Source organism: Octopus sinensis, linkage group LG2 (assembly GCF_006345805.1).
Source record: "Octopus sinensis linkage group LG2, ASM634580v1, whole genome shotgun sequence".
Taxonomy (NCBI): Eukaryota; Metazoa; Mollusca; class Cephalopoda; order Octopoda; family Octopodidae; genus Octopus; species Octopus sinensis.
In genome coordinates, this window is record NC_042998.1 from 202,281,117 (window position 1) to 202,306,302 (window position 25,186).

The 25,186-nt window shown below is 34.5% G+C and overlaps 2 long non-coding RNA genes across 2 annotated transcripts; one reads left to right on the forward strand and one right to left on the reverse strand.

The window, feature by feature from the left end:
• LOC118762375 lies at window positions 1-13,751 on the forward strand. The gene is made up of 3 exons (XR_004998118.1): window positions 1-114; window positions 2,216-2,220; window positions 13,740-13,751. It is a non-coding gene; the product is annotated as an uncharacterized LOC118762375 (long non-coding RNA).
• On the reverse strand, window positions 7,416-25,186 carry LOC118762374. The gene is made up of 3 exons (XR_004998117.1): window positions 25,172-25,186; window positions 9,896-9,905; window positions 7,416-7,547 (listed from the first exon to the last, which is right to left on the reverse strand). It is a non-coding gene; the product is annotated as an uncharacterized LOC118762374 (long non-coding RNA).

Consider the following 25,186-nt stretch of genomic DNA (forward strand, 5'->3'; position numbering starts at 1 on the left):
CTAGAATACTGTAAATGTGTTATCCGGTTTGTTCATGTTGAATTTTGCCTTTGTTAATAGTTTCTTTAGCTTATGTGGTTGCCTTTTGTTTAAGATAACTGCTTGATTAGTTATGTTTTTTTTTTAATTTTTCCTTTTGTTTCATGATTGGCAAATTTGATTTTATGATGTTAAAAATATTTTTCAATATAGGTTTTGTTCCAATATCCCAATACTGAGTTAGCGAAAACTGGAGCAAATTGCATCCTCATAGCTGTGCCTCGATTGTGTGTTACTAGTAATGGCATTGTGTTCCGTTGATGGGATAGTCTTTCTCATGTTGCTCTAAGTTTTTCCATAGGTTTCTCTTTTCCTCGTTGTATACTGGATGGATGGAAGCACTCCGTCGGTTACGACGACGAGGGCTCCGGTTGATCCGAATCAACGGAACAGACTGCTCGTGAAATTAACGTGTAAGTGGCCGAGCACTCCACAGACACGTGTACCCTTAACGTAGTTCTCGGGGATATTCAGCGTGACACAGAGAGTGACAAGCCCGACCCTTTGAAATGCAGGTACACCTGAAGCAGGAAGTAAGAGTGGGAGAAAGTTGTGGTGAAAGAGTACAGCAGGAATCACCACCATCCCCTGCCGGAGCCTCGTGGAGCCTTAGGTGTTTTCGCTCAATAAACACTCACAAAGCCCGGTCTGGGAATCGAAACCATTGTATACTATTTTCTATAAGTAAGAAGGAGTATTTTTACTCTAGGAATTAAGAGAGGAAGACTGATAAATGTTATTACGAAACAAGAAGAAAAACTTTTCTCTGTACATAAGTGATAAAATACGTTCCATAAGTCTTATGTTACTGGTATTTGGTTCATCTACTATAATACAGACTTTTCTGGATAGACACTACGCAATGTTGCGTTTTGTGTGTAGAGTGGCATTATTTGAAATTTAGGTACTGGTGTGTATCTGTGTTTTTGTAATGAATATCAGTTTTGAGTGCGTTGTTGTTTTTAATCAAGAAATGGTAATTTTGTGTTGCTCATTTTTCTTGTGAATTTGAAACTAGGGTGTAGATTGTTGAGGATGGTGCTGAATTCTTCCGAATTTTCCAGCGATTTGGACCAAATTAGGAAACAATCATCGAGTATCTTTTCCATGTGTTCTCTAGATGTCCTTTACAGGTCATTTTTTAAATATAGGTTTTGCTTCAATATCCCAATACTGAGATCGCGAAAACGTGAGCAAATGGCCCCGAAATTGGAGGTAATTTTTTTTCCGTTGAAAAGGAATGTATTGTCTTCGAGGATGAGGCAGTTACAGTAAATCTATTGAGGACCACATCTCTTTGTTTCGCGACCCATATTTTATGGAAATATTACCCAAATCATGCAGGATGTTAGTATATAAGTTTGTTACATCGAAACTAACAGTGAATTAGATTCTGTTTTGAGCTGGCAGAATCGTTAGCACGCCGGGCGAAATGCTTAGCGATATTTCATCTGCCGTTACATTCTGAGTTCAAATTCCGCCGAGGTCGACTTTGCCTTTCAGGGTCGATAAAATACGTACTAGTTACGTACTGGAGTCGATATAATCGACTTAATCCGTTTGTCTGTCCTTGTTTGTCCCCTCTATGTTTATCTCCTTGTTGGCAATAAAGAAATAAGATTCTGTTGTTGAGGGAAAATGTGACAGGAAAATGATGTCATCCCGAATGAAACTGAGTATGTGACTACATAGTGGTTTTAGGATAATGTAAATGAGGTTGCACAGACCATAATGGGACTTAGTTTAAGGTCTTTTGGTTGTAGTAGATTTATTTATTCACTAAGTTGTTCCTTTATAGCGTTTTGTATTTCTTTTGATTTATGTATTTTAGGTAAGCCATAGAGGTTGCTGGATTTCGATTCAAAATTGGTAATATACTTCCTTTCATTAGGAGTGATGGAGTTATAATGTTTTAATATTAAATAATTGAGTGTCTTCATGATGCGGTGGGCAAAATTGGAGGGTATTTCACGGTAGAATATTATATCCTTCAAATGATCTTCAGCATATCCCGGCAATATTCCGTATCCATTGGGCAGACTTTTCTAGTTTTGAAATGTTTGGTTTGATGTTGATGTTCTGCCTCAATGGAATTCTGGAGAGGATATCAATGAACTAATCTTGATGTGTATTTCGTCCTTTTGGAGGGTTAAATTTTGATTTATTCTTCGCCAAGGATTTGTCATTCTCATTACTTTTGTCAGTAAAAAAATTCCTTCAATTCCTGATGATTGAATGTGTCGGTGTCAATTTTAGTCCTATCATCAATAATCAATGTTCGTCACAGCGTATGATTCTTTTTGTCTATATTTCTTCTGAAATCTGATTATTACTACGAAGGTATGAAAGCGCTAATTGAACTTTATGAACAGTACAAAATATGTTGTAATGTTTAACACACTTCAACATTGTAAAAAAAGGTTTTTAAAATACAATAATAAAATCGTGAAAACAAGACCATGTTTTAACTTCATTCAACTGATATATATATATATATCAGGATTGGCGCAAGATTGGCTGTGTGGTAAGTAGCTTGCTAACCAACCACATGGTTCCGGGTTCAGTCCCACTGCGTGGCATCTTGGGCAAGTGTCTTCTGCTATAGCCCCGGCCGACCAATGCCTTGTGAGTGGATTTGGTAGACGGAAACTGAAAGAAGTCTGTCGTATATATGTATATATATATATATATATATATATATATTATATATATATATATACTTAGATGTAATTAATTCCCTTCCTCCTTCCTTATAATGTATGATCTTAATACTGTGGTAAAGTTAACCTGTAATTAAATACATCCATCTAAATAAATTTAGTGTTACTTTCTTGTAATTTTACTCGGGAACACACGGTTGTGAGGTGAATTTGTTATGTACAGACCTGTCACTACCCATGTATGATGAATTCCATATCGCTTGACAATGTTTCCATTCGGGAAATGTTTCATAAAATTCATAAATATTTTAAAACTTATTCATCGGTAGGAATTTGATTAGTAGTGAATGCAACAAGATCCATTCTTCAAATTAGAGATACAATCCATTAAACAGGATGCCACACACCTTTCATCTATATTATCTTATTTGCTATAACTGAGTGGAAGCGAAGCTATGGTAAGTAATACGATCCATTTATATGTCCCTGTGTTGTGGAAACGAAACCAAGTAATATTCAAAGCACATCAAACATAACGCATCGGTTTGGTTAACACTTTCCAGATTACATATGAAATGGATTGAATGGTATTATACTTGGTGTACTCATCCCAAACTGTAATAAATTAAAATTATCACTTTAATGGCGAAAACAATCATTATTTACGAAATATTTCCTGGAAACATGGTCGATGAAATAATTTGACATTAAACTTTACTGAATTTATGTAACAATACAATATAATGGTAGACGCATCCGATCTTTAGCCATGCGTTGCTGACTAGAGACTTGTTTCAGAATTACTTGGGCGTCATCAGATGGAAGCGATCTAACCATTCCTATAAGACTTAGACTAGCAAAATTGCTATATATATAATGAAAGTTTCATTAATTAAAATAATCCATAATGATAGGCGCAGCCGTGGCTGTGTGATAAGAGGCTTGCTTCCCAACCACATTGTTTTGGTTTCATTCCCACTGCGTGGCACCTTAGGCAAGTGTCGTTTACTATAGTCGCAGGCCGACCAAAGTCTGTGAGTGGATTTGCTAGACGGAAACTGAAAGAAGCTCGTCGTATATATAAGCTTACAAGGGATAATTCATGTGATCGGTTTCTTCGACTATAACACTTTAAGGCATTACTCCAGCATGGCAGCAGTCAAATCACTGAAACAAGAGAATAAAAAAATAATTAGGAAAATATATATTTAGGCTGTTCGCTTTCAATTTTCGTAATTTCTCCCTGATCATTCTAAAATCTGGCAATATCAGTTAAATTCTTTGCTAAAAACCTAATTTAACCGCAGCATGTTAGTGTTTATCTGTACTGCGCAAGGGAAATACACAAATACACTTTATCTGAAATGTGTTTTATTGAATTAAATTTTGTTTCCCCTTGGCTTATGACACAAATACTCATCTTAACCTAATGTTTCTTTTATATTAAGTTTTGTACCGAAGACGTCTATGGTTATTTTTCTAAATCCTTCTCATAATTTCTGCATCAAAGATCGTAAAGTAAAAGAAGAAAAAATGTAGAGACAAAGACGAGTGTGTGGGAAAGAAAGAGAGATGGGGATGGATAGTGTGAATATACCGAGTGAGATTTAAAATGGGTGTAGATACCACGTCTGTTTAAGAAGAGAAAGGTCATACATTTGGTCATTTTGTGAAATAAAGACGTTGGATTCCATCCTGCCGACACTGAAAACATTAAAGCTATCAGGAGGCGGGGGGAACAATTCCTACCACGAATATTATCACTGACCGTTTCATGTCAGTATTCATTGTTTATAAAATAATAATTATATGGCGGCAGAATATCTGTATACTTCAATGTATAAGTATTTGTGTGTGCACAACAGTTATATGTGTTCACGTTTATATGCGTGTGTTTCGTTACTTGTGCGTATGCGTGCCTGAGTGGGCATGTATATGGGTCTGTGTTTGCATGTGTGTGTGTGTGTGTGTGTGTGTGGTCCACGCAAAATTCTATGTGTATATCTGTGAGAGAGAGAGCAAGAGATATGTGTGTACGTGGTTGTTTATAAGTATATGTGTGTATGTATGCTAAGTGTATGGATGTGCGTATTAATGCAGGTGAATGTATGAGCTTTTAAGTGAATGTATATATATATGTGTGTGTGTGTGTGCATGTAAAGATATATACATATATACATATATATATATATATATATACATATATACATATATGTATATACATATATACATATATGTATATATACATATATATATACATATATATATACATATATAAAATTAATTATGGGTAGAAATTGATATTTATCAATTAAGACCAGTGGTCTAGCATATTAAAAAAGAATCCGAAGATTAAAATATTTATATATACCAATTAAGGACTGAACACGAAAAGTGGACAGTCAACATGCTAGATATAGACGTCAAATCGCCATTCACCACAAAAGATTATGTTCTCAGATCAAACTCAACACAAAGTGTTGAGTTTGATCTGAGAACATAAACAAAGTGTTGAGTTTGATCTGAGAACATAATCTTTTGTGGTGAATGGCGATTTGGACGTCTATATCTAGCATGTTGACTGTCCACTTTTCGTGTTCAGTCCTTAATTGGTATATACATATATATATGAAAGAAGCTCACCGTATATATATATATATATGTGTGTGTGTTGGTGTGTGTGTGTGTGTGTGTGTGTGTGTGTGTGTGTGTGTGTGTGTGTGTGTGTGGTGTTGTGTGTGGTGTGTGTGTGTGTGTGTGTGCTTATGGATGTAGGACTTTGTGTATCCGCCTTGATTTAAGTGCAGTTAGAAGAATTTCAGGCTGCATGTGCGTTGTTAATGTGTGAGCGAGTCTTAATGAAAAAACATATATCACTATTCATGTGTGTATGTAGGCGTGAAGCAGCTCTGCAGTGCATATGCGCTTGTCAGCGTGGTTATCTGTTTTTTTTTTGTGTGCACATATTCGAATTTGGGTTCATAAATATATACTGATATATAATGTATTTTTCTCTCTCTCACACTTTCTTTCTCTCTCTCTCTCCCTTTCTTCCTCTCTCTCCCTTTCTCTCTCTCCCTTTCTTCCTCTCTCTCTCTCTTTCTTTCTTGATCTTTCACCTCATACACATATATTTGTATCACATGTTTATGTAAGTATGCATGAATGTATGTATGAATGTTATTGCATATTATATGCTGACGTGTCTGTCTCATTGTGCGTGTATATATTGTTTATTCGTGCACAAATATTTTTGTGCTTATATGTGTGTGCATATATATAACCCTTAACGTGTATGCATTCGTATGATTTTGCACATCAGAAAGCACGTTTCACACATGAAATATTTTTCATGAAATTAGACTAATGAAACAACGGAACTCCGAAATCTTATATTAATTAATTAATTAATTAATTATGATATATATACAGCATATACACTTATTAAAAGGTAAAATGTACTTCTAGTTCGTCCAACATGTGACGGCAACGTATTCAATTACACACACACACACACACACACACACATACACACACACACACAAATGTACACAATATATATATATATATATATATACATACTTATGGACATGTGGAAAGGAAATTTTCTCTATATATGTATGGAGATGCACACATCCTCTGACACACGAAGGAAAGTATACATACACATACATGCACACACGCTTATATACATAAATGCACACATATGTGTATGTGCGTGTGTGATCACATCCTATTCAATTTTTGTTTATCTTCCATAAAGAATTTAATAACAACATGGGTCTATGGTATATAATGCTTGCTCAATATCACATGTTATTGATAGCGTAGCTTAAGTTATTATGCCGTGATGTATTTTTGATATTATTGCGAAACTGGAGAGGGATTTGAAAAGCATTAATTATTGCTGTAGCAGCATAACTAGCGTATTTTAAGCACACACACTTACAGGGGTGATAATGTTTCGATAATGATTTTTATCAGATCATTAGTATTGATTTCCTATAAACATGATACCAAAAACGAAGGGGGAATTGTAGGATGTGAGGACAAAGAAGAGAAAGAGGACAAAGAAAGAAGATGAAGAAAAGAAAAAGAAGATGAAGAAAAGAAAAAGAAGAAGAAAAGGAAAGAAGATGAAAGAAGAAGAACAAGAAGAAGAACAAGAAGAAGAAGAACCGCTGTGAATAGCGTATTTAATAACGAAGAATTTCGTACATACATATTCTTATACAGGGTTCAAAACAGTCTCTCTGCAGTGAATGTTTTTCATCCTACGCATGCGCAACTTGGTTGTCACTGCGTGGGCGGTTGGGTGTCAGCCATTGTCTCTCAGTTATTGTATACCCTTCAGCGTGTTGACATGCTACCCGTTGACGAACTTACGTTTTTAGTTGAATGGGTTTTTTCGAGCCAGAAACAAGTACACAGATACTGTGAAACTGAAGTTCGGTGGAACTTTTCCAAATACTGTTCTTCCACATCGTGACAGGATTCGATAAGAAAATTTAGAAACACAGGCTCAGTGGAAGATGCAGCGAGAAGCGGTAGACCTACTGTTCTTTCAGTCGAAACACTCCAATATTCCTAATAAATTGTTGGCAACACCGTCAAAGTTCTTACGCAAATTGTTACAAGAAACGGAAATAAGCCTGGAAAGTGCTCACATGGCAGTAAAAAAGAAATTAAATTTCATGTATTAAAAATGAAGGACGACACTTTCAACACTTCGTATAAAGTGTTTTTAGAGTCTTGTAAAGTCTAATATATTCATTTGTAGTCTTATACCATCATATAAATATTTATTTTGCAATAAAATACTTACTACGGAGAGACCTTTTGAACATCCTAAACAGTCATCAAGAACAAAAACGTCGTTTCTGCATACGATAAATATTTAAACAGTAAGTAGCTTGCTAACCAACCACATGGTTCCGGGTTCAGTCCCACTGCGTGGCATCTTGGGCAAGTGTCTTCTGCTATAGCCCCGGGCCGACCAAAGCCTTGTGAGTGGATTTGGTAGACGGAAACTGAAAGAAGCCTGTCGTATATATGTATATATATGTGTGTATGTATGTGTGTGTGTGTTTGTGTGTCTGTGTTTGTCCCCCTAGCATTGCTTGACAACCAATGCTGGTGTGTTTATGTCCCAGTCACTTAGCGGTTCGGCAAAAAGAGACCGATAGAATAAGTACTAGGCTTACAAAGAATAAGTCCCGGGGTCGATTTGCTCGACTAAAGGCGGTGCTCCAGCATGGCCGCTGTCAAATGACTGAAACAAGTAAAAAAAAGAAAAAAAAAGAGTAAAAAATAGAGAGAGTTAAACTAAGAATGACGTAGAAGAAAAAGACAACCAGAGCGTTTAATTGCAGAAAAGTTGAGGACATCCTTATATGTTTTGAGTTCAAAACGTCTGTGAAATGCTACGAATAATAATTTCAGTAATACTGCTCCTAAACACGCATGATCTTGAGTCTATGCTATAAAATTATTGCTATTATTTAGTGAGAGAGCAGAGCATGTCATCAAAGTGACACTGGGTTACAATTATACGAAGCCCAATATACGCATCATGACCACTGGCTTGAAAAGGGTACACCAAGCACATGCATCACAACTACGTGAGCACGACATGGTGATTTTATATCACGATAAACAGCGCATGACGTTGCAATTGGGGCCAAGTTAGAGTTTTCTTCGGGTTGAGTAGCCCATCCCTCCCAAAAGGTCCCTGAATAAGGTTTGTTTAATGATGATAAACGAAACACCTATGTTTCCAAATGTGAATTATTCGAAACCCAAATAATTCTTCTCAACACAAGGCTATGATGCACCCCTACTACTTCTGCTCTTGATCATAGATGCACATATGGTCAGCCTCCAAGGGACATGCTCAGCTGGTTAAATTCAAACAACTGACAAGCAAATCTGTGTTATTGAGCAGGTCTATAAATAGATTCACCTGATGGTGGTGAGGTCAGCCATAGAGATAAAAGAATTTTTGCACCCTTTAGGACATCAGAGGTCACATGTGTTTACTAGTACCAGTGGCCACTGATAGCGTCGCTTTGAGAAGAAGCAATTCAAACTGTTCTATTTGTAATTACTGGCAGAAAAAACAATTATATATATATATATATATATATATATATATATATTATATATATATATATATATATATATATATATTATTAGAGAATGGAAGAAATGGAGTTGAACGAAGATTGTACAGAATTCCTTTTATTACATTCTACACATGTTTCAAAGGCCATAAATTTCCAAATTCTGATTAAATAAGAGTACCATATTGTGGCTTTCTCTTCAGGAAAAAACAGGAATTCCGTTGACAGAACAAAACTAAACAGAGGCGCAGCAACGCAATACGAACGAGGACGCTCCTTAAGAGCCCATGGCTGAACTGTTTTCACAATATGGTACCCTTATTTAATCAGAATTTGGAAATTTGTGGCCTTTGAAACATGTGTAGAATGTAATAAAAGGAATTCTGTACAATCTTCGTTCAACTCCATTTCTTCCATTCACTAATAATATTAAACTTCAATTATCCGCACCAACGCACGGTTGCAACACCAAATGGTCTTATCTCCAACCGTGCTTTTTTCTGCTGTGATTTTTGCTACCCAGGTATCGGTTAAACTTTTGAATAATCTGTAACAAGAAAATTCATCTTTCTATTTCAACAAATATATATATATATATATATACACATAGGAGTGGATGTGTGGTAAGTAGCTTGCTAACCAACCACATGGTTCCGAGTTCAGTCCCACTGCGTGGCATCTTGGGCAAGTGTCTTCTGCTATAGCCCCGGGCCGACCAATGCCTTGTGGGTGGATTTAGTAGACGGAAACTGAAAGAAGCCTGTCGTATATATATGTGTATATAAGTGTGAGTGTATATGTTTGTGTGTCTGTGTTTGTCCCCCGAGCATTGCTTGACAACCGATGGTGGTGTGTTTACGTCCCCGTCACTTAGCGATTCGGCAAAACAGACCGATAAAATAAGTACTGGGCTTACAAAGAATAAGTCCCGGGGTCGATTTGCTCGACTAAAGGCGGTGCTCCAGCATGGCCGCAGTCAAATGACTGAAACAACCAAAAGAGTAAATGAGAGTAAAGAGTATACGCACACACACACACATACACACACACACACAAACATATATATATATATACTTGTATTCACCTCGTTGAATTTTTGAATTTCTGAATTCAATTGTGTTGTTGCAATAAAAGGGTACGTTTACGTATTTGGGTAATATATTAAAGTTTTTTTTCTTTGCTTTTAAAGCTGATCGTTTGTGTGACCGAAAGCTGTAGGTATGTAAGTTTCCTAACTTATTATATTTTGAGGGAGATTTAAAATATTCGCAGGAAATTGTAAACATTCCAGTCTTTGGGAATAGTAGGGGGAACAGGTGTTCACCTTATTTTTGAACTTCTGATTCTTTTTCCTTTTTCTTTTGGAATTTTTATCTTCTTTTTAAAAGGTTCGCTGTGGTTTACAGTTTTTGTAGTTGTGCAGTATGTATATATTGGTAGGTGCTTACTTCTTTAATTTTTTATCGTGCATTTAAGTGTGTTTTTACAATAAAATGCATGTTTACATATTCTGTTAGTAGTGAAGAAGGAAGAACAAAATGCTCACACAAATTTCTTAAGTTTTTGAGATGTTCGTTTGTATGGCCGTTTAGAGAAATCTGTGGCATTTTTTACAATAAAAAGGATGTTTACATTTTCGAATATTCAGGGGAAAAGGAACCGAAAGAAAAGGAAGGTATAATTTTTTAACACAGAAAATTGTTGATATGAAGTTTTTAAACTTTACTGGAGATGATCTTTCGCCTGTGCGAACAGAGAAATCGGTAGTGTTCTTGGAATAAAGAGGATGTTTATATTTTCCAAAACTCAGGTTGGGGAGAGGAAATGATAGGTATTCACAGGTGTACATATTAAAGGTTTTAAAGCTGATTGTTTATGTGTTCGAAAGCAGTAGATATGTAAGTTCCTTAACTTATTTTGAGGGAAATTCAAAATGCTCACAGGAAACTGTAGATATTCCAGGCTTTTAGAGTTATTTTTCAGTTGTCCTGCTTGGTTGTATTAGTGTTCCTGTGTTTTCACCTGCTGACAGGTTAGAGCAGCCAAGAACTAATCCAGCCGCTGTCAAGTCCAGCCTTATTATTATTATTAATTATTATTAGTATTAGTATTATTATTATTACATACATATATATACACATACATACATATATACATGCACTACATACATACATACACACATATAGGCTTCTCAAAACCAGAAAGGAGAAAGTTAATTTGAAGGCTACAGATCCAATCCATCACTGGAACTGTAAAACCTTTCAGTAGTTTATCATTTAAATATTTATGAGCATGTCTAGATATGTAAGTCTGTGAATGAGAATACATACATAAAACATGCAAATCTTCACATACATACATACGTACATACATACATACATACAATGCTTACATGCATATACGTATCGCGCAAAGATATGTACCGTCAGAGACGTCAGCGGCCCTGCAGATATAAATATCCCATTGAAAATAAAAGAAAAAGAAGATATGTACAGACATCTGCTTTGAAACCCCTGCTGCTGCTCCTATATTCAAACTATGAATTCATATTCATATCAATAATAATTGGATCACTAAATTTTGTTAGTAAATGCTTAAAACCTAATCTGGATAAACTGGGATTTTCAGAAAGAAAAACTGAACGGCTGATTCGTACATTACAAGTCCAATCCGTGAGTGGAACAGAAAAACTATTCTCTGTGTTAACTACACCCCAAAGATGGAGCCTTGTATGTTTGTTGGAAACCGATTCCTTCCTCGGAGGAAGATTTATAATAATTAAAAAATAGAAGACACACACACACGATACTGAAAAAGATAATAAACATTACAAAAATAATTATCCTCTTAATGTATAAATCGCTTAGAACGGAAATGGCCGCTCCTACTCTTTCGTAAATTGGAAATTGGATGGGGCGCAATAATTTAAGGTAGAAAGCGTATAAGATGGTAACAGCTACCCGTTACACCGAGCAAGATGCTTGAAAAATTACCAAAATTACATGCGCGAGCGGATTTTCATTATGGTCAAAATGAGATTTTTGGTGACAAAAGTGTGAATTGTCATGCATGTCCGCAGAAGCAGGAGGTAAAGGTAATAGAGTAATCGTAGTTTGGTTTCATTTTTCTTTTTTTTTTTTGTCAATTTGGATAAACGTTCACCAGATAGTTAAGACCAGATTGTTACCATATGTCGCCTTTGATAATTTCCACATTTTGTTTGATATAACAACGAAATATTGGTTTATTGCCCAGTGATCATAGCTGCCAATTCGATCACGTCTACATATAATTTCAAATTTTGCAATGACGGAGCTGCCAGCAATTGTATTTTTCAGGTTTTCACTGTCGCACATTCGGTATTTGGTGTTAGGTTCTGCCTCCGTTGTCTTGTTAATCTTTGTGCCCAGGCACTGGACTTGTGCAGCGACAATCAGTACTTTCCATACTCCTTTTAGGCTAGAGCAACTAAATCGTTGTTAGCTCTTACTTCTCTATCGAAAAATTACAGAGTATTGGCTGTGGAGTGGTTTTTCTCTTTTTTCTTCTCTAGCATATTTTGCAATTCTGTTTTTATTTCAACTTTTGTCTCTTTAAAGATTCTGTTGTGTCGTTATCTAAATTTTTTGTTCAGCGTAGTTTGTTTCTGTGCGTATTTTATCACTTATGTACAGAGAAAAGTTCTTCTTCTTGTTTCGTAATAACATTTATCAGTCGTCCTCTCTTAATTCCTAAGTATTTCTCCTGTACAACAGTATTTCTTTAAGATAAGTTTCCTATTAGTATCAGGCAAAGTACTCCTTGCACATGGCGTGCGTATATTTTCTCCATATCTGTTTCGTGGTAATAGCTTCAGTACGCTGTCAGTAGTTCCCTGGTTTTCCTACTCAAAGTTTCAACTCATCTAACCTTCAGTTTATTGTATAAAATCTGTAATTTATAACTAGTATGCAAGCGTATTTGTATCTATTATGTTATTTCTAGCATGGAGTTCGTTATTCCATATTATTCTATCTTTTCTGATATATGCTTTCTTATTTTCCATTTCATTCCCATGTATTCTGCTTTAGCTCTTTATTCCTAGATACTTCTACAGTTGATTCTGATCTAATTCTCTGATTTCAGCGCCTAGTTTTTCCTTTATATTCTGGTTTTGGTTAATTTTCCTATCACTGGATTTGTTTTGACGCACTTGTCTAGTCTTAAGCTTCTCTGTATACCTTTGGAGGAAGTATAGACAGATTTAATATTTACTAGTTCGGTTTGACTTCAAAAGCAGTTTTAAATCATTGATACAGGCGATTATTGTGCTCATGGCACTTGTATCCCATGCTGATATTCTGCGATGTTGCTTCTGGGGTTAATGCCAGACAAAGAGATGGGAGCAAAGAATCTTTTTGAAAACAATAGATTGATTCCACGCTCTTCCCTTATATTTTGATATAATGATAGTTTTTCAATTTTCTCATCTCCTCAGTAAAGTTTACACCTCAGTAAAGTTGGGGCCACTTTGTTTATATGGGGCAAATCCATTATCCATTAATTTTATGAAAGATAAAGGAGACATTATTATTGTTGTTGTTCTTGTTGTTGTACTTGTTATCGTTAATTTAATATTATATGTGTGGCGTTTGCTTTGTATTTATACAAGTTGTCTCCAAGTCGTCACACCTAGAGACCTCAAGAGACAGCAAGTTAGAAGTTCAAGTTGGTAATATAACCTAGGGTGATTTTGCACGGAGAATTGTTCAAGATAATGACTATCACAACGTGAGTAAATTAGAGTTTTGTTTTAAAATTAATTTGATTATATGATGATAGTCTGATGTCACGATGACTGTAAAAAATATTTGGACTTAGATATATTTGAAAGTATTTTGACACTGTTTACGGATTAAATATTTTGGGGATTACATAGATAATATTTCACGTAGGATATGGGCAGTTCCCATGAGCACTATCTTTTGAATTTCTTCCATGTTTGAATTTCCTGGTATCTGAGCTACATTATAATCAGCTCCTTTTGCTATTATTCCTAGATTCCTACGGCAAGTGTAACAACAAGTATTGTTTTAGTCATATACTTTCCGGATTATTATTTATAATCACAGATCACTCCTCAGATAGCAGATTAAGAATCCAAGGCGACCCTTCTTGTTTCAAAATATATTATCGAGTATTTTCCAGTGTAGTCTTTTGTATCTGAGAAGCTAAGGAGGTATTTGAGAAGGCGTCGTGTTTCTTTTGTTTTTTGCCTTTTCTTTGTTTTGGCTTTTTGGTTTGTTTGTTTTTTCCATTAGAGTTGAGAACATTAATATGTTTGACGAAACTAATACAAATATAGACTAAACATTTCCCTTCTATAGTAGCGGCGGCAAAAACTTTTCGTACACCATAATAATAGTGATAATTATTTTATTTATTTATTATTTATTTATAATAATAAAATAAGGAAATTCGATTAGATACATTGTGCAAAAACAAAAATAAACATCGAAATCATAGCGGAAAATTCTAAAACACAAAATTCAAATTACAGTAACGATATCAATATCAGTCATCATGACCAAGTCAATAGGAAAAGTAACACAGTGAAATATAAATTTCTTCGGATGATGGAATTGGGAAATTAACTGCCCCAAACAATTTTGAGGGGAATCACGTAAAAATTTAAAAAACAAATTTAATGAAATGGAAAAAACTCGATTAAAGTAATGTTTTTAATGCATGGGCAAAGAAATAGCTGTTCTCAATAAACGCATCACTCTCTCTCTCTTTCTGCCTCTCTCTCTCTCTCAGTTTCTATCCCTATATTTGTATGTATGCATATATGTATGCATGTAGGGAGTGTCCATGTATGTGAAGGCTGGTGGTTAATAAATCACTACAGTTACCTAACATAAAGCACTGAGTGCTCTATACCTTCTTTGATATATAAAATTTCTCCGCACACACACAAACATATATATATATATATATATATATATATATATATATATATATATATGATTTGTCGTAAGCCAGATAGATGTAAACTAAGAATGATTCTTAAAATATTGTGTTTCCATTGTTTAGTGTCTGAAAATATACTGAAGTAAATGTTTCAGAATTTAATATTCCTGTCAAGTTAGATACATCCGTTTCGGATCTGATTACATGTTTAGACAAAAATATCTACTTAAGATGTCAAATAGAGAAAGATTACGTACGTACATACACATATGAGTATAGATGCATACATACGTTAATGTGTATGCGTTTATCTGTGTATGTATGTGTGTGTTTATGTGTAATATGTGTGTGCGTACGTATGTGTGTGTGCGCGTGAGTGTGATTGTGTATGTATATCTATGAATTATCTTTTTTCATGTATTTGTAAGTGTGTATGTGTATGTGTAGGGCGAAATAGACAGGAAGTGGCTGAGTGAAGTAAATGGAAGAGATTTCATTTGATTTACCATAAGGAAAATCTCCGTAGATTAAATTTTATCGTCGATTGAGTTCAGATTGTCATATATTTATATTTATCATTATGACTTTTTGAGAGGTAGAAAAACAGTGTCCAACGCTAGGGAATTTTTATTTTAAATATAGAGGGATAAACCAAAATGTCTAATAACGGTCTGCTAGATAGATTCCTGGTGCAAGAGAGCTTATAAGATGTAGTAAACCTTGCACAATGCACAAAACAAGAAAAACAGCACTTTACAGTTATCAGTATTATCATGCAGCTCTCGGGTTTAGACTTCAACTATGCGATATTCTACAGATGATATACACAATAGCTGTTCGTGAATCAATTGAATGCTGATTGTGTTATTTAGATGGTATCGGTCTCTCATTTAGCCCCTCTGGTAGCTGGGGACTAAATGAAGTACTGGATGAAATATGGTGATTTTTTTAAATGGTACAGGTCACTCGTTTAGCTGACTCTTGTGACTAGGAGTGAGTTATATTGATAAATAAGTTTAATCGGATGTAACACAGAACTGCGCACTCATTAAAGATGATCATGTATGAGTTACTATAGTAGAGAGAATGGAAAAGTGTTCGGAAATCCGGTTTATCGTTGAGTCATTCTAGTAGGTAATTTCATAGGTCACACAAGGACACATAACAGCCTATAGATAAATAATAAACGTATAAAGGGAGCTTAGAAGCTAATTTAGCCAAATAGATTAAGGTTCTAAATGTTTGAAAAAAAATAGCCTTTAAGACTCATTATGAACATTGATGAAAAATTAAAACCTATGATTTACGAGACGACAATTAGAATGTGATGTTCGTTAATATTAAATTAAGGATAACAAGTACAACAACAAGAACAACAACAATAATAATGTTTCCTTTGTCTGGCTTTAACCCCAGAAGCAATATCGTATAATGTCAGCATAAGATACAAGTGCCATGAGCACAATAATCGCCTGTACATCAATGATTTTAAAATCTTTAGAAGTTAAACCAAACTAGTAAATATAAATTTTTTCTATACTTGCTGCAAAGATATACAGAGAAGCTTAAGACTAGACAAGTGCGTCAAAACAAATCCAGGGATAGGAAAATTAACCAAAACCAGAAGACAGCAGAAGAACTAGGCGCTAAAATCAGAGAATTAGATCAGAATCAACTGTAGAAGTATCTAGGAATAAAGAGCTAAAGCAGAATACATGGAAATGAAATGGAAAATAAGAAAGCATATATCAGAAAGATAGACTAATATGGAAAAACGAACTCCATGCTAGGAATAACATAAGAGATATAAATACGCTTGCATACTAGTTATAAATTACAGATTTTATACAATAAACTGAAGGTTAGATGAGTTGAGTAGGAAAACCAGGAAACTACTGACAGCGTACTGAAGTTATTACCACGAAACAGATATAGAGAAAATATACGCAAGCCATGTGCAAGGAGTACTTTGCCTGATACTAATAAGAAACTTATCTTAAATAAATACTGTTGGACAGGAAATATACTTAGGAATTAAGAGAGGAAGAGTGATAAATGTTATTACGAAACAAGAAGAAAGACTTTTCTCTGTACAAAAGTGATAAAATACGCACAGAAAGAAACTATGCTGAACAAAAAATTTAGATAACAACACAACAGAATGTTTAAAGAGACAAAAGTTGAAATAAAAACAGAATTGCAAAATATGCTAGAGAAGGAAAAAGAGAAAAACCACTCCACAGCCAATACTCTGTAATTTTTCTATAGAGAAGTAAGAGCTAACAACGATTTATTTGCTCTAGCCTAAAAGGAGTATGGAAAGTACTGATCGTCGCTGCACAAGTCCAGTGCCGGGGCACAAAGATTAACAGAACAACGAAGACAGAACCTAACACCAAATACCGAATGTGCGTCAGTACAGTGAAAAACTGAACAATACAATTGCTGGCAGCTTCGTCATTGCAAAATTTGTAAGGGTGCTACGTAGGTTTACATATAGCATCTCATTCCCTAAGACCGTGGACTAAAATTCCCATTGACAAGACTCATTGGAGTTAATTCGATACGTTATTGTTTATGCTTAGCTTTTGTGAAGTTATCTTTCCTAACTTACAAAAGAAATCAAACGAGAAACTTTTAAATATTTTATAGCTACAAGAGTGATACATATTACTCGGATAGAAAGAACTTTTCAGTCTATAAATCGATTGGTTTTTGTCATCTTCAGATGTTGTTATTTCGTCTTAGAGCAATCAATTTAAACTGCTTGACATGAAACTCCAGATGATTTTACTTGTGTTCGAACTCCTATGATGCGGCGAAGACATAAACTAAAGTAGGCTTCCTTTTCACACTTGTGAGCGATAAAAAATATCTGAAGAATACAAGAGCGATAAAAAATATCTCAAGAATACAAGATAAAGCTTCTATCCGGAGCTTATATCGTTTAAAACATCGATCTTTTTTCTACTGCATTTAACTTCTTTAGAGCCTAGAAAACGGGCTTGTAAAATTATTCTTTGCCCATAGACACAGTGCATCGATGGGTCATGCCTGTCGTTCGCAACATAGGAAACGAGAGAAGGAAATTATATTTTCGTCATTGGCATATTGCCGTTTACGTTTCCAGTATTGTTCTATTATGATTCTGCCACTATCCTGTTTATTTTATAGTACCGCTCAGGAAAGCTAATACCAGTTTCGGCTTTCTTTTTCAGTAACGAGGCGCAATAACCGTAACAAAATCATTTGTCATTCAATGGCCCACATCTAGTCGATAACATTATTTGATGAAATACCACTACATCGCTCTAAGAGTACTGACTTCTCCATCTCCTCTGGGCTTTATGGATTAGAAGTTATGTATAAACCCTAATAACGTAGTCTCGGCTTTTAATTCAATTTTCAAACTTCCAGATTTGTCACATAAACGGGAAACTGTCCCTTTTATGATAAGCCTGTCATTTTGTGTACACTGATATCTGCATTATTCTTCCTGATGCACTATTTATACGCTTGTTTCTTGCTGTTTGTTTGCTGTTTGTTTTTGTTTTTTTCTCTTGCAGATGAACATCTATGAAAACACGGTAAGAATGATATGATATTCCGATCACTGTCTAACATCATAATAGAGACAGCATATTTACTTAACATTGATGTTCCGGAAGATTTTATAAGTCAACTCTGTTAATCATAGGGTTCGTTACAAACTATGTAAGAGTGTAATGACAACCTTCTATTATCGCACATCTTCATGAATGGAAATAAGAGTTGAACCCACGCCTCACATTAACAATGACGTAAAAACAAAAAACAATTGAAGTTGTTTATTTTTCGTTTTTCGTAAAGATGATTAATACTGCCTCGAGTGTTACGCTATGACGATGCCTTTTATCAAATCGTATTTAATAAATACGTTCTCTTTTTTTTTTGTTTTTACAACACATTTTCTAATAATATTTTTCTGAAATGTTTTTATGTAATTTTGTTTAATAGAACGATCGTCATTTGATTTTTGGCAGCTATTATAATTACCAGTAACAATTTGAAGTTGTTATATCTGACAGATAAACAGTACTTAAAAGAGTGAGTCAGTATAATCTTTCCATCAGATTTTAAGCCAAGTTTCATATGTGATCAGTGCAATACATTACCGTAAGAAGTACAATCCCCTCCCACTCTGAACCAAGTAGGAGAAACAGGTTTTGATTTCTAACACAATCTAGCGCTTTTGATGAGAAGAGATTTCTAGCACAATCTCGTGCTCTTGCAGAGAATAGAATGAACGCCATTTTCTCTGGTTTTCATACTACAATAACAGAATACTGTTGTTCTATGTTTAGGAAAAATAATTTTGGAAATCTACATAATACTTAATGCAGCATTTCTTGATGAGAATAGATTTCTAGCATAATCTAATGCTCTTGTAAAGAATAGAATGAACGTCATTTCTTCTGTTTTTCGTACTACAATAAAAGAATACTATTGTTCTAAGTTTAGGAAAAATAATTTTGGAAATCTACATAATACTTAATGCAGCATTTCTTGATTTTGTTTCGTTTTTATTTCATTTATTCATTTATTAGGAAAAGTATTTCGAAGTGGCACAATATTAGATTTATACTTTTATTTTATATGATTATGACTTTCATTTCGACTTTTCATAGCATTAAATTGTATAATTTATTGAATTTTTACTACCAAATTCTTGCAGACTCTGCAAAATTTGATTTTTTTTTCGGAATATATAGTATACAAATACATGAAATAAAAATCTTATAAGAGAATTTATTATATTGAAGAATGTCATCGAGAATTCGGACATCTCAAAAATACTTTCATTGGGTTAAAAACTGTAAGAATTTTTTTCTTACAAACATATGTTCAAAAATTGATACTAGATCATGTTACTAGATCTAGCGTCTACTCCATAGCTTCCATATATTTTTATAATACTTATGTTTCAGTGAAGTAAAAGCTAATATGTTCATTGAGAGTTGAAAGTGTGCAACATTTATTAATAGACAAAGTTTCCACCACATTTTAACGTAAAGTAAGTTAGCGCACACTGAAATACTGATAGAGTCTAGCATACATTGTGAAGAAATACTGATGCTTCCAATCAGTCAATCCACGATTAAGTGAATCCGACTACCTTCGTTTAAGTCTTTTTCATAGATACCATTATGTTTAATAAAAAATTAAAAAATTATATTACGTAATCGATGTCGACACAAAAGATATCTAAGCTTAAAAATTGAACTACGTATATCAGTTATACCAGTTAGGAATGTCTAAATATTAGGGTCGAGCCGTAAGCTTTCTAGGATTAATATGCTCGGATGCTAGCATAAAAGTCTTTCTAAAACAATAATGAAACTCAAGACCAAATAATTCCAACGTATGAACTGGAATACATGCTTTCTGTGACGTTTAGTACATTTACTAAAGAATTTCACATTGCAAGAACGAGATTTATGTATTTTCACTCGATACCTAGCACAAATGTCTTCTATGAATTAGTCTTATGTTGACCAATGACTTCAGACTGAAATTTTGTAGGTGGAAATTGTGTGGAAGGAAAACAGCCTAGGAGAAAATTGTGAAGTTTTGAACTAATTCCTTCACTGGAAAGTAGAAAAGCAAGTTTTACCACTGCACATGTCATAAATTGACCACTTCCTTTAGAATTCAGCTTGAAACATTGTATTAACATCTTTCTGATTATGATAATTTCTATTTCGAACTCATGATAATAACATGTTTACATCTTTTAAAGAAATCCTTTGCATCTCACTTGTATTCTAACCTAACTTCTGCATCAGTAATTCCATCTTCCTCATCTATACTGTCATTTCCGTTTTTCTCATCTATACTGTCATTTATGCTCCTAACTTGCCATTTTCTCTGTATATTTATACGGTCCAGAGTCTAATCGGTTCCACACTTTGGAGGTAGTGCAAACTGCTTTTTCGTATTGCCACATCTACGTCCAACAAAAACAAAATAAATTACGTATTAATCGAATTAACGCACGTTGTTAAGCATTAAAATGATTATGAATGCGTCACAGATCTAGAACTGGAAAAATGATAATCAAAGTGACCGAAATTCATGGTCCTTACTTAAATTTCCCCTCAGTAGCTGAAATGCACTTGATTTTGAACTTGTAGCATTAGTGATATATATATATATATATATATATATGAAAAAACAAGTCAAGATAGAAAATGCTAAAATAATTTTATAAAGAACATTTCAGTACCGGTTTCGGTCATTTTGAGACCTTTTCAACTGTAACGATTAAATAATTAAATTTAGAAAAATTGAAAGAAAAGTTTTTTTAAAGGAATATTTGTATAGTGTTCAAATATAAGTGGCATTCTGCCTTTCTCTGTCTCCCTTGTTTGTACTTGTGTGTTGGAGGTCGTTGTGAATTCTTGGTAGGGTAGAAGAAGAAGAAGGTTGATGAGGAGAGGGGGTGGAAACATTTGGGAGTGCCTTGATTGTCGTATTTTGAATGGTCAATGACGGCTAGCAGTTGCAGTTCAATTCAGGAGAATATTTCTATTAAAAGGTTTGTATATGTATGTATGTATGTATGTATGTATGTATGTATGTATGTATATGCAGCACGGAGTTTTTTCAGTGAACAGGTCGCGGTCTGAAATATATATATATGTATGTATATATACGTTCTGGTAATTTAGTGTTTCATTCATATCAACGAAATTAACAGCTTGTATCGCAACAGAATTCTTTGAATCCGAAAACAGTTGATGATGTCAAAATAATACGTGTTGGCCCCTAAAGAATAGAACCACATCATTCCTATCAATCCTATCACCAAACAGTTTTCAGCCGATCATAATGTCTCTGACGGTGGCAGTACCCTCGCTCATACGTGTCGATAATTACGAGAAAAATTCATCTATACATAATTATTAATCGAGCTACATACCTATATCAATGATTACCGGTAATGTTTGACACAAGTTGTATTTATATTGTCTTTTATTTTCACAAACAATTCAGTAGAAAACTAGCAATATTTGATTTTTATTTCCGTTTGCTTATACATATTAGTGATAAGTCAAACAGAGCGTGGAGTTACAACTCAGCATCTATCTAATGGTTGTGCAGCGAAATGTTTATGATTTATCGTTGCAACTTCAATACAATAATCCTTTTACGATAGAGTTTTAGTTGTTTACGGTAAATTATGAAAGACGGATGAAAAGGAATACTTGTCAGACGCTTAAATTTCAGCACAATATAAACTATGAAATTGTGTGTCAGTGTGTCTGTGGGGGTTGTGTCTGTATGTGTGTGTGTCAGTGTATGTATATGTATGTGTGTGAGAGAGAGAGTGAGCGGTAACTGTTTTTATGCGTGTGTGAGTGTATGTGTGTGAGAGAGAGAAATGACTGTTTTTATGCGTCTGTGTTTGTGTGTAAGAGTATGTGTGTGAATGTGTATGCGTGTGTCTTTCATATATTCGTACGATGTCGTAGTAGCGTTTAACAAACTAAAATACAGACACGACATCGATTATAAATTATTTCATGAAGTCGTATGACATAAAACATGCCCTTTACGAATGTTTCCTCGATACATATAAAACTACCATTTGGCATATAAGTTGAAATTATTATTACGTACGTTTTAATCCTTGCATACATCCAAAACCGTCGCGTTTTTGATGGCTGAACATACCGTAAACTTACTCAAATAAACATCATACCTCTCCCCACAATCCATCTCTAAATAAACTCTTCTACTATGTCTCACTTTCTGTATATCACACACAAATTATTTTAACTCTTTTGCTCTGCCCTGGAATGTGTCATTGCGAGACTTTCCTACCATAAAAGAAAAGCAAAGAATCTCTGAACTGTTTTCGCGGAAGTTTATCGTTATATTTGTCTCTTTTCGAGCGAACGGATCGAAAATATGTTTGAATATTAGAGGTGCTATGCGTTACTGAGGGACACGCTGTGGAAAGAAAATGGCATTAACTTAGGCTCGCCGTTCAGCATAATATAAAGTGGTATCCACCAACATACGTAATGCAATGTTCAAACGGAATAATAGGTTCAAATATTGGCACAAGGCCAGCAAATTCGGAGGACAATATAAATCGATGATACCGACCCCAGTATTCAACTGGTACCTATTTTTCGACTTCAAAGGATCGAAGGCAAAATTAATTTCTGTGGAATTTGAATTCAGATTGCAAAGACGGATGAAATACCACTAAGCAGTTTACACTGCTTGTTACATTTCTGCCATCTCGCTGCCTTATATTAATAATAGTAATAATAATAATAATAATAATAATAATAATAATAATAATAATGATAATAGTAATAATAATAAAATGCTTTCTAATTGATGTATCAATATCGGCAGATGACAACGTGTCTCTAAAAGAAATGGAGAAACTTTCAAAATACAAAGACCTGGAAATGGAGGTAACCAGAATGTGGAATCTAAAAACAGAAACAATTCCTATCATAATAGGTGCATTAGGCATGATAAAAAAATATTCAGACAAATACATAACAAAAACACCAGGACTTACAAACACATATAACATACAGAAAATTGCACTACTAGGCAATGCACACATCCTACGCAGAGCACTTTCCATAGAATAACCATCAGAGCATCACAACAAATCACAGCAAATACCTAAGGCACACAGAGCTGCGCTCGGTAGTGAAGTGAAAGCACGCTATAAAAATAAAACTACTGAATAATAATAATAATAATAATAATAATAATAATAACAATAATAATAATAATAATAATAATATCTCAGAATGAATTGGACACTTTGCAGCAAGTATGGACTGGAGAGAGCAAATAGTAGTACGAACATAAACCCGAAGACATCATCGAAAAGGATAATGCAAAGATCCTACGGGATTTTTTGATTCAGTGCGACCATGAGATAGAGAAAAGGAAATCAGACATATTCTTTACTGAGAAAGAAAGCAAACGAGGCTGGATCATAGATATAGCATACCCAGCAGACAGGAAGAAAGAAAAGTCGATAGATGTGACAGGATAGTTTGGGAGGTTAAGCAGTTGTGGTCGTTGAAAAAGGTGGTAGTAGTACCAATAATTGTCGGAGCCCTGGGAACAGTGAGTAAAATCTTGAGTTGTACATGGAACAAATAGGAGCTACGATAAGGATGGGGCACTCACAGAAAACAGCAATGACTTGAATCGCTCGAATACACCGGATGGTGCTCGAAAGATAGGGCATGTTACTTTAGTTCACTGGTTGGGAACAAAGGACAATAACTAAAAATAACTAATTCTGGTCAACTACCGAGACAGAAAATAAAAATAAAATCTGACATCTATTGCTAATCAAACATTGTCAGCGCAAGGGAAGACAACTCCAGTCTTTTGAAGATTGTTATCAATTTAACTGGAATTTAAGTTTACTCGCGACATTAAGGAGATTATTGTGATTCTAAATGTGAGATTTATTTGTGGTATCTGAACAAAATATAAACCTAGAGGAGGAGGGGAAATTATATGCCCTTTTTATAATATCTAAACCACTTCACGCTAACACAAGCTTGAATATTATATAAGGGCATTATCAAACGGTACAGGAAGAGTATCACAGCTACTGCTCTGAGTAGCCTTGAAAAATTCAGTACTGAATAACATTGGCACAAATGCCATACTAAATTATATTAATTTTTCTTTCTTAATAATCATCCATCATTGTTCCTCATCATATTTTCATGCCCCTGCTGTTTCTTTCCTACTCGTGCTTACCATAAACATTGTGCATAAACATTCATATTATTTTCTTCATGATATCCTGTTCAGACCTCACTACCTCCGCCATAGTTACGCCAAAACTTTTCACGTTGAAATTAAGGTAAATGTACATCAAGACGTCCCATCCATCTAAAAAAATTTAAGATACACTTATGATACGAAACGTTACTGAAAATATGTATAGTTTTTAGACCCAAGTAAGTTGTTTTTCAGCAGAAAGAAGATGAAAGCTGAACACTTGTCTTTGTGTATATCAGGGAATATATGAATATATTTTTACCTTTCCAAGACAAATACATAGATATGTAAATACGTAGTATATCTACACATACCCACACACAAACACACACACATACACATACACGCACACACACACACGCAGATGCATACACAAACGCTAACAAACACACACATGTATACACGTATATTTATACCTACTTATAGACAGACAGCTAGATAGACAGATAGATAGACAGTCAAATAGACGCACACCTGCAGGCAGACAGACACACGGACATCCAGACAGACATCTAGACTGACAAAGAGAAGACAGACAGACAGACAGACAGATAGATAGACACACGTACAAACAGATATACAGGCACA